Source organism: Pocillopora verrucosa, chromosome 3 (genome assembly GCF_036669915.1).
Source record: "Pocillopora verrucosa isolate sample1 chromosome 3, ASM3666991v2, whole genome shotgun sequence".
NCBI lineage: Eukaryota > Metazoa > Cnidaria > Anthozoa > Scleractinia > Pocilloporidae > Pocillopora > Pocillopora verrucosa.
In genome coordinates, this window is record NC_089314.1 from 26,078,248 (window position 1) to 26,089,717 (window position 11,470).

Below are 11,470 nucleotides of genomic sequence, written 5' to 3' on the forward strand. Positions count from 1 at the left end.
TCCCCCTAGCCTCGAGGCCATTTTAGAATTTTAATATATCGAGCCCATTGGATCGCTTGTGATCATTGGTTTGCAGGCTGAAGGAGAACTCCTTACAGCTTTGTTTACGTATAAATGATTAAAATCTATGATACATAAAAGTTTTCCCTTTTTCACAATTTCAATGCGATGGGGAACGTAATCAAGAAACGGAGACCGTTCTTTTAGCTCGTTCTGCGGCCATGGCGTCCAACTCGTGTAAAGTTTTGAATTTAGACGTGAGTTTGTCCACATCTTTAGGTGCACGTCCCAGGTACCGAGGAATCTGCAGATAGGTTTCCACCATCCACGCTCTGAAATTCATGTCTCTGGTGAAAGCAAGAAATTTGTTAGTGGCAGGCTCAAACGATTCACCTTCGTTTCACCCTTTACACCCTAACATCAGGATGCATATTCTCCATACTGTTCTCTATACATTTTCTCAGCTGATGAGAGGGAGAATTTGTTTAACGATCAAGAGCTTCTTCAGTTGTGGTTCATTTCTTTTTTTCTCATGACCTTAATGTTTGATTCAGGGGTAAGAATGTAAGGAGAAATTAAGTTGTAGTCATTCTTAAGGGTCAGCACGGATTCAATGAAAGCCGATTACCGGCGGTGTCTTTCAGGATGTAAGACCTCTTACCGCCGTCTATTTAGCCTACGAGCTGGCTCTTGTGTTTGGGTTTGTATAAAATAGGATGCCAGTCGTAAAACGTATGGTCAGACGTGATGTAGGAGTATCATCCGATAATTGAAAGTATAATAACCGGAATTAGAGTCGTAACAGAGAACTGGAAGTCAGAACACTTTAAGGACAGGTAAGGTTGAAATGTCGTTCGAACTGGCGGGCTCCCCACGCAATAAAACTCGTTCTGAGAAGCACAAAAATTCTACATGGAATATATGATGAGAACGACAAGAAATCTTATCTCAGGCGATGGCACTGAGAAGAACTTCTCACTTACTTGGAAAACAGAATTACCCTATTCTGACATCGAGGACGTACGATTCAAAGATGGTCCCTACCTTTGACCATAGACTACTATGCTTTATGTGGCCTCCCCTAGATCCGCCCCTGTGTTATTTTATGTCTATTTTTGGGTCATATCGGTCGTTCGTTTTGGTCGCTAGGTTCGTTTTGTTTCGATCGTTTTGCTTTGGTCATTTCGGAGGTTTCGCATGTTTCGTTTCGTTTTGCTGTATCATTTCTTCATCCTGGTTGCCTGAGAGAAAGCCACCAGCTAAAAAAGCAAAAGATTTTAGGCAAACACGATCTTAAACTAGAAATATTTATGTTTTCTATTGTCAATTCTACTGCGTTTGTGTTCCAACAATTATCATTCACATCTAATCATTTGCGGCTTTTTCATAGAATTTGACTTTCCGGCACTTTTCAAAAACCTTGTACCGGATTATCAAAAATATAAAAGACCAAAACCATGAACTGATGAATACCTACACTTGGAACGTATGATTAGGAAGAAAAACTAAAGCGCGTCCGTTCATCGCTTATTAAACATATTTTGTTTTGTAACCATGATTACAGCACTTAAAATAGTTTTATTAACGATGGCACGACACCACTTTTTTAGCGATTGATATTCTCTGGGGTATTTAAGACCCTCACTTTAATCTAATAGAAAAAGAGAGACCCCTTATACGGTATTTTCGTGGTTTAAATGTTTGGAACAATGACCGTATCCTTTGACGGCCGTTTGAAGATTTTTCCGACGGCCTTAACATTCTGCTTGTTTTTGAGATACAACTAATTAGTAAATAAACCCATTCGGGCGGCTGGTAAATCGGCTGATAATGTCCACGGCTGAGATATTGTCCAAAAATTTAAAAAAATATTTGGCCGAGTAGCAAAGCTTCGAGGGAAAATGTGACGTTTTTATGACAGTCTTTCAGCCAAGGACATTATCAGCCGAAATACCAGCAAGCCAGAAAGGGGTTTATCTATTTTAAAACGTACCCTCCTCTTAATTCTCATATCACCCGAGACCGCTCGTGAAAAACAAGTGCTTATCTGATGCGGATGCGCAGTTGCGACCAGCTTTTTAATATTTTACTAGACTCTACAAAAAGAGTGTTTTTTGTAAAGTAGCAGTATATGGGCGCGAAAATTAATGGTTGATTATAACGTCCTAGGCTTGTTTCAAATTTCCCTCGAGACTTTGTCTCACTGTGTTTGGGTTCCTACAATTATTGATCTCATCTCATCATTTGTAGCTTTGTTTGCAGGACTCTTATTGAGGTATTTCATTGAGTATTATATTTCTACAATGTTATTTAGAGAAAAAAAGTCACCCACAGTTAACACAAAAGCAGTGATCTGATGACTACAAATAAGTAGAACAGCTGAACAGGAAGAAGGCCTGTGGCGTTTATGTTCACCACTCATGACATACCCAAACACAATATCAAGTACAACAAACATTTTGTCAGTCATAAGGTAAGAAATATATTTGTAAGCTACTTTCCATTTTTTGCACGAGGGTCAACGTATTCACAGGAATTATGTCGAGCGACGATGAAAATGATGTTATTAATAAAGCTCTGTTGAGGGGCGTTCGAAATGGTAGCCTTAGAAACCCTTTATGGAGATCATTTGCATTGTCAACTCAGTTATCAGAACTAAGTTACCTTGTGGTCAATAACAACCTCTTTTAACAAGAGTACCCTACTGCAAATAAGGTTTTCGCGCACGATGAGAAGTACAGTATCGTACAACGCTTACTTGTAACAGTATATCACATTCTCTGTAACACTATATTTTATCATTAAGCAGGCCTATGGCTTCCTGGGTGAAAAAAAAGAAACCTCAAAGTCGTCATGTACCCCTTGCATTTCATCGCCATTTTTTCCAAGTTTCTGGGCACTTTCTAGTAAGATCAGTTTTTTCAGCGTACAGATATTGAGTCGAAATGTTTAGTTTGTGGTGATATCGTTTATAATTTCGGCATGTACCAAGACCCGAAACAGCAAAACGAAACGACCAAAACGAATCAAGTGAAACGACTGAAGCGAAACGACCCAGAAAATGTAGATTTCACTTCAGATAATCTCTTGCATATAATGCTTTTAAATATTATGGCCGTCTCACGAGACTTTATTTTTTTCTCCACCACACGAGCAGCTGAAACTTAAATTTGACACTCATATGCAGTTTTCAGGACGAAACGCCAGCCAAATTGAATACCAAACCGTAAGGAGAGGAAGAAACAAATAACGGTTCCATTGACAACATCTATATACGTGAGTTTTTTAGTGAGGAAAATGCGACACGTTGTGTAGTTCTAAAAATTCCGACATATTTTCATAAATTTTTAACTTGAAAAACGTAGACCTGTCATGACCTGTCATAACACATATCACCAAGGAAAATAGGACCACGTTGTGTAATTCTAAAACTTCTTAAGGCCTATTTACACGGCACGACTTTGTCGCATGCGACAAGCTTACGACAGGCCTACGACATGACTTAAGAGTCGTAAGCGAGTTGTAGGTTTGATTTACACGAAACAATTCGTGTCGTAAGCCTGTCGTAAGCTTGTCGCATGCGACAAAGTCGTACCGTGTAAATAGGCCCTTACATGTCCTGCTGAAAGTGTCTTGACCAAATAATTTGCCGCTTTGTTTAAGAGTTAGACTTGCGATATATGTATTTCGGAACATACTACTAGATTTTCATAGAAATATTTCATTGACTGTCATATCCAGTGGTACTAAGATGAGACTCCGCAGTCATTTAGATTAAAACGCAAAAGCTTTGACCTGATGATTAACAGAAATTAGAACAGCAGGTAATTTAGTGTTAACAACTGGGTTGAAAACGTAAATTAGCCACCGTAAAGGGTAAAAAAGCTGACGTTTCGAGCGTTAGGCCTTCGTCAATCGCTCTGACGAAGGGCTAACGCTCGAAACGTCAGCTTTTTTACCCTTTACGGTGGCTAATTTACGTTTTCAACCCAGTTGTTAACACTAAATTACCTGCTATACTCTCCCACTGACGCAGCACCACAGTTTCTTTAGAAACTTACCCCTTTAGAAATTAGAAAAGCTGAACAGGAAGAAGGACTGTGGCGTATGAAACAGCGGTTTTGTTTTGTAACCATAGTTACAGAAGTTCAAACAGTTCTATAAATTGAAGAAAAGCACGACACCATAAAGTTTTCATTATTGATACCCTCAAGAACAAAACCAAGTACGAAAAACACTTTTTCGCTCAGAAGGTAAGAGATCTGTGGGTTACTCATCTATATTTCTTAGACCAAGCCTTTCTTGCTCAGACCAATTGCGTTGATTACAGAAATGATCAAGAAAAATTTTGAGTAAATTTCTGTCAATTCAGCCACACGATATTTCACATTCTGTCACACCCTTCTGGTCAAAGTTGTTACAAATTTGAAAGTTTTTAGGTTGAAGTTCTCAAATATCATCCGAAAGGCATAGAATGCGTGCGACCTGTCTAAGATAATGATGTTTGGGTGATGTTTAATGCTAACTACCCTGTTCAACTACCATGAGCAAAACGAAACATTAAAAACTTAGGCTTTTGTACTTTACATACATTTATTGCATTGTTCAATTTAAAGTTGCTACAAAATTTATCTTCATGTTAATAATGTGCAATGCTGTTCTATCGTGGTGAAGAACATTTTGAGATAAAAAAGGATAAATTGTTAACATTTTGTATTTCAAAAGTGATCTGACATCTTTGTCGGCAGCAAGTCAAATCAAAAATTTGTTTCTTGCTCTTAATTTGATTGCCGCAAGTTACAAGGATAAATTGCTAACATTTTGTATTTCAGAAGTGATCTGACATCTTTGTCGGTAGCAAGTCTGCAAAAATTCATTTCTTGCTCTTAACTTAACTGCCGCAAGCTCAAAGTTAAACAGGCTGAAAATAAACATATTGATAAACTCCTGTCACCTCCGATAACGGTGATGTTCTCTATTTCGTTCTTCTTCGAAGCTTTATAAAATATTATGACTTATCAAAATAAGATGAAATTTACAAGATAGAGTAAGAATTTAAAAATACTCCAGTGCAGACAGCTGCCTAACATTTGTCAACATTCAAATTTACAGGAAAACAGGAAGTTTTACATTTTGGAACGCTCAGGCACTATCATACTGATTACCTTGAATTTACAGTTATTTATTTATAGCGATGCAGTTCAAGTTTTCTCTTCAAGCGATCATTAGTATTCTCTATACCTTCCTTGGAATTATCCTCCCATTATGCTTCTGTTGCACTGGTGAGTATAAATCCCTTTTTAAATTTTTTGTGTTTCCTCTTTTTGGTGTCGTTTCCTCAAAACAATTACACGAACTACATATGCTACCTGCTGATCAAAGTAAATAACCTTAAAGCAGACAATCCGCTTTATCTAACTCAAAATTTCTTCTATTTAACAAATACAGAAGCCTCGACTGTGCCCTGTTCTGTTGTAAAGCACACACGAAGCGGTTCGAACACGAAAAAGAAGTGTAGGGAGAAACACGAGACGTAGTACAATAAGCCGATCAGAATCGTTGTTATAACAGTTCAAATATCTGATTGGCTGTACAAGACTAAAGCTGTCAGAAATGTCAAACCATCAAAGTTCACATTCTGCAATTGTTTACAAACTTAAATAGTTTGGCAGGTCGAATCTCACACTTTTGCCAGAATTTTTTTTAGTCTCTAAGTGGAGGTGAAATGTTCTGTGAAATCCGGCTGAATTGTGGCTCACAAAAACACGCACGTTTTTTCACATGATAAATAGTAAACAAACTGCTCAAGGCGAATTTTATGAATGAACGAGAGACGAATTCACCGGAACTGGAAGATTGCTTGAGATGATCGACTGAGCCGCAAAACTCGGTTGCAGTGACTGATGTGGCCTTCACCACTCAACACATCGGAAAGGACGTCAGGGCAAGCTCACTGTTAATGCGAAGGGCGGTCGATGTCATTTCTGAGGCTTGCTTCACTGGCGATCTCCGAGCTAGCCACGTTAGTGCAGTCGCTCGCTCGCAGTCGCTCTGACACCGTCATGATTAGTATGAATTATAACAGTTATGCCACTTTGGCTATATTTTTTATCATTCCTGTTTTGTTCTGTTTTGCTTTTAAACTCGAACTTTATATACTATACGAGTGTTAGCTGTGTTTGTTTTTATTACTATTCGCTTGCAATCTAACTAAGCGTGAAAACCTTCAAAACTCGGACTGTTCATTTCGTTTTCACTTTGAGGATTTTCGTCTCTGCTCACGTTATAATAACGTCAATTACGGCGCCTAACATGTTTATAAACCTTTGTTTGGTTGTTCTGTTGCTACATGCCGGCTCGCTTGTTTCGAAATATCACTTTCAATTAACAAAAAAAAAAGGCTAAAGAAAAGTCCTGGAAAAGGTCGGACATTGTCCAATTTGGCAGATGGTGCGACAGCTTAAGCTCAGCTCTATGCTCTATACTCTCATAGAGCACACTCTTTTAACCAATGACAGCGCGCTTTATATCCGAACTTTATTTTAATATAGAATAGAGATACAAAAAAAGTAAAATTTTTAAAAAAGGCTCTAATGATGAATTAAAACAAACAATTCACAGATATAGTGGTGCGTTAATGAACGCTATGAAATTATTCTTCATATTTTTTTAAACATTTTCTTTCCGCTCATGAATTCACAATCAAAGATTAATTTTTGGTAATGAAAGCCTCCCAGTTACGTTGAATTTTCAAGAGATGAGAATCACTTTTAGTGAAAATTCGTCAGGGTTCTCCTGCTGTAAAGTTTTGAAATAAAGTTGTTTAATGTGCCTTTTTCATCGATGAAAATAAGAAATTATCTGGAGTGAGTGGAAACTAAATGATGTATTTGTTTTGCCTACCACAGACGACGATAGTCGACACATCAAATTCAAGGACCCAATACCGAACATGGCCATGAAAAGTCATGTGATCAAAATTGCAGAGGTGCCAAACGAAGGGAGCTGCAAAGTAATGTGTTTGATGGAGCCTAATTGTGTGTCCATCAATGTTGGACCTGTTGTAGGAGGAAACCAAAAATACGAGTTGAATAACGCCACGGAGGAAAATGCTCCATTTCTTCTCGTGAACAATCTGAGTTACACATATCTTGCAATCGAGGTAACATTTCACATTCTTACGAATTTTAGGTGGTAGAAGAGATTGGTTCATTTTCTTAGGCTAAAGTGATCTTATTCTTGACATAAGGAAGATCTGCACCATAGTTTACCTTGTTTTGTCGACAGAATCCATGCAGCAGCAGCCCATGCTTAAACAGTGGCACCTGTCAAGCTGGATTCACCTACAAAGGTTTTCGTTGTGTCTGTCGGGAAAGATTCACTGGAGAAACCTACCAACCTGTCAAAAAAGTTGAAGGTGAAATGGCTGGATTGTGTGGGCTAGTCTCTCGTTTAGTACGGGAGGAGTTACTCACTTGAGCCCCAAACTTGACTTCAAGAACAAAATATTAACCTCTGAAGTAAAGCTAAAAAAGAAAATCCTATTATTGTAACTTTACATGAATATAGCTGGTAGATATTAAGGAAAAAGAAATGGTACTAGTTAATGTACAGAATTAAGTTTTATCAGTCAGAGCAACAGTCAGGAAAGCAACAAAAAGCACTCAACATCTAATCAATTTGAAGTGGGCGTTTTGTTTGTTTTTTTTGTTTATTTCTATTTTCTGATTTTTAGTCAGAAGGAACTGCGCAGAAATCTACAAATCGGGTAAACGAATTGACGGCGTGTACACCATCAAACCTGATAATTTGCCTGCCTTTGATGTATTCTGTGACCAAACAACAGTTGGTGGTGGTTGGACAGTGTTCCAGAAAAGACTGAACGGCTCGGTTTATTTCTACCGCTACTGGAATGACTACAAACATGGTTTTGGTGACCTGAAAAGTGAATTTTGGTTGGGACTGGACAAGATTCACCGGCTGACCTCAGATAATAACAGCATGCTGCGTGTGGACTTGGAAGACTTTGAAGGGAACACTCGATATGCTGAGTATAACATGTTTGGTGTTATGAGTGAGAAAGACAAGTACAAGCTGCTCCTTGCGTTCTTATTCAGGTAGAACTGTCATTCCGTCGCTTCTATTCTAGTCATTCTAAGAGGGAGAAGGGGGGGGGGGGTGGGGGGAGGGGGAGGAGGAGAGTGCTGAGTAATGTAAATATGCTTAGCGTATTTTAAATCAATAGTTTTGGAGAACAAAAGAGTGCGTAAGCTCAGCTCATCGATGTGCGATCCTGGACAGTGCAAACCGGACGTTGATAAGTCCAAAGGTATTCGCCGGTGGATCATGCGCAGTTAACCTGACGGACAAGTTTAACTCTGATGAATGCCTCGGTAAAATATTTATTAGCATTATCACAGTTAGCGATTCAATCCCTAGAATCTTCGACATGAATCATAGATATTACTAAGAATACTTTTACTCCATTTTGTTATTGTCGAATTATACTTATCCGATATTTCAAGATTTCTTTTGAATTACGAACAGCTCGTTGTTGGTCAAACGTATTACTCATAAAGCGGCTCGTTTTGTCAGGAAATTCTGGTGGCTCTCTTGCTTATCATCGCGGTATGCCATTCACCACTAAAGATCAAGATAATGACAATAGGGGAGATCACAACTGTGCCATTCAGTACGAAGGAGCCTGGTGGTACGATGATTGTCACCGATCAAATCTCAATGGTTTATATCTTCGTGGCAATCACTCCTCCTTTGCTAATGGAGTGAACTGGTTTCACTGGAAAGGATATTATTACTCCCTCAAGAGAACCGAGATGAAAATAAGACCAGTGGATTTCTGAACTGTCATGTTTATGGCACAACAGTGATACAGTACCAACATTAATAAAAAACACCAGTGTCTCGATCAAGTCTATTCAGCATGTAATAATCACTCTTAAATTGAAGCTTAGCGAAATGTTGTTCAGGTTTTTCTTGCTTAATCTGTCTACGTGTTTTTGAAAATAGGAATAGTTGATTCTGTAGAATCGGCCAGTTAACCGATAATTATAATAATAGTAATAATAATCATAATCATAATCATAATAGTAATAATGACTTAATCTACATAGCGATACATGAAAAAGCTCCTTATCATAGTTGGAAATTGACAGTTAATCATAAATAGCTCTGAAAAAATGCGTCTTTAATCTTTTCTCAAAAAACTTAAACTAATGGACTCAATTGAATGTTTATGGGTGAGACATTCTATAGCCTGGGGGCAGCGGCTGAAAAGACCCTGTCTCCATAAATTTTAGGTGGGTCTGAGTTACTCACAAGAGTCATCCTCGAATCTCAATGGCTTGTATCATCATGGCCATCACGCTTCCTACGCTCCTACAATCTGGGTTATACAAGTTTTGATTGTTTAAATTTTTGACTCGTATTTTCAGTTGACGGAACACAAAGCAATCACCCAGCATTCATTTTTTCCAAGCCAAGATTAGAAGAGCAAACCCAGTCGCTAATTCAGTTCTAGTTCCCTTTGATTTCTATAACGAAATCCCAAACAAATACCCAATGTTTTGACTCTGAAGAATGCTATCAGGAAAACAAATATTTCAAGCTCTAGTGTACACTGGAATGCGGTAACGTAATGTGGATGATTCTAAAATGCTTTGGACGGTTAAGAATATATGAAAGTCATATATTTGAACTGCGGATAAAGACGTGAATGAAAGTGATCCTCGCAGTGATGTGCACTACTTAGGCAGTAGTGAAAATAAGGCCTGAAAAAAATTCAGGCCTGTACGGGATTTGAACCCATGACCTCTGCGATACCGCTGCGAGGATCACTTTCATTCACGTCTAAAATGCTTTGTTTATTGCTTTTATTTGTATTTTTTTAGCTTTTGTTAGAGTAAATACCCTGCACTGCTATTGATAAACATATTGCACTTTTAATCATAAGAACACATTGTCACGCTAAAGATATGGCTCATCAGGTGATTATGTAACAAACTGAGTTTGTAGGAATACCAAATGTAAGGATGAGTAGGTTAAATTTGTTTTGTTCTATTCCCCCGAGCCTCGGAGCCATTTTAGAATTTTGATGTCTCGAAAGTGGCCCATTGGATCGCTTGTGATCATTGGTTTGCAGGCTGAAGGAGGACTCCTTACAGCTTTGTTTACTTATAAATGATTAAAATCTATGATACATAAAAGTTTTCGGTTTTTCACAATTTCAATGCGCTGGGGAAACGAAATCAAGAAACCGAAACCGTTCTTTTGGCTCACTCTGCGGCTATGGCGCCCAACTCGTGTAAAGTTTTTAACTTAGACGTTAGTTAGTCCATATCTTTACGTGCACGCCCCAACTACTGAGGAATCTGCAGGTGGGTTTCCACCATTCACTCTCTCAGAGCCGGAAGTCAGAACACTTTAAGGACAGGGAAGGTTGAAATGTCGTTCGAACTGGCGGACTACCCATTAAATAAAACTCGTTCTGCGAAGCACAAAATTTCTATGTATTATATGATGAGAACAACAAGAAATCTTACCCCAGGTGATAGCACTGGGAAGAATTTGCCACTTATTTGGAAAACAAAATTACGTTATTCTCACATCGAGGACGTACGATTCAAAGATTGTCTTCACCTTTGACCATAGACTACTGTTCTTTATGTGGCCTCCCCTAGATCCGCCCCCGTGTTATTTTATGAATATTTTTGGGTCATATCGGTCGTTCGTTTTGGTCGTTAGGTTCGTTTTGTTTCGATCGTTTTGCTTTCTCATTTCGGTGGTTTCGCACGTTTCGTTTCGTTTTGCTGTATCATTTCTTCATCCTGGTTGCCTGAGAGAAATGAGGTTTTCAGGTAACACAGTAAAGACGAAAGGTAATGCAGTCCACGATGGAGACAGAGCCTAGAAACTGCTTTCCACTGCGTGAATTAACAAATATCAGGGTCACCAGCCCTCACAACACAAAGGTAACTCAGCTGATTGTTGATGAACTTTGCCGCCAAGGCCACCGAGGTGGATTTGATAAAGCTGCTGTACAACGTAACTTTACTATATAAGCAATTTAAAACTAGAGGACACCACTGCAAGCAAGAGTTATTGTCCATAATAGATAATCAGGCCCCAATCGTGCAATTTTGAAATTAAAGCCTTTTTTGTTTTGTTCAGGAGCTGCCAAAAAGTATCATGAGCACGAACGGAGGACTGCCCGTGGAAAAATAACGGATGAAATAAAATTGAAAAATAAGAAAGATCTTGGAAAAGAACGGGTAAGTATACAGTTAATATGCGTTAAAATAACTTAAATGATACATTTTGAATGATGCAATGAAAGTTAGTTGAAAAGTACTAAAAAGAAAATTTTTCTTTATCTCATAGAAATATGAGAGAAGAAAAGCTCATGTCAAGGATGAGACTGAGTCCCGTGCCTTCGTAAAGTAAAGAGCACATG

The 11,470-nt window shown here is 38.4% G+C and overlaps 1 pseudogene; it reads left to right on the forward strand.

The window, feature by feature from the left end:
* Nucleotides 1–5,194: 5,194 nt before the first annotated feature.
* Nucleotides 5,195–8,908, forward strand: LOC131783756 (microfibril-associated glycoprotein 4-like; annotated as a pseudogene).
* Nucleotides 8,909–11,470: the final 2,562 nt, after the last annotated feature.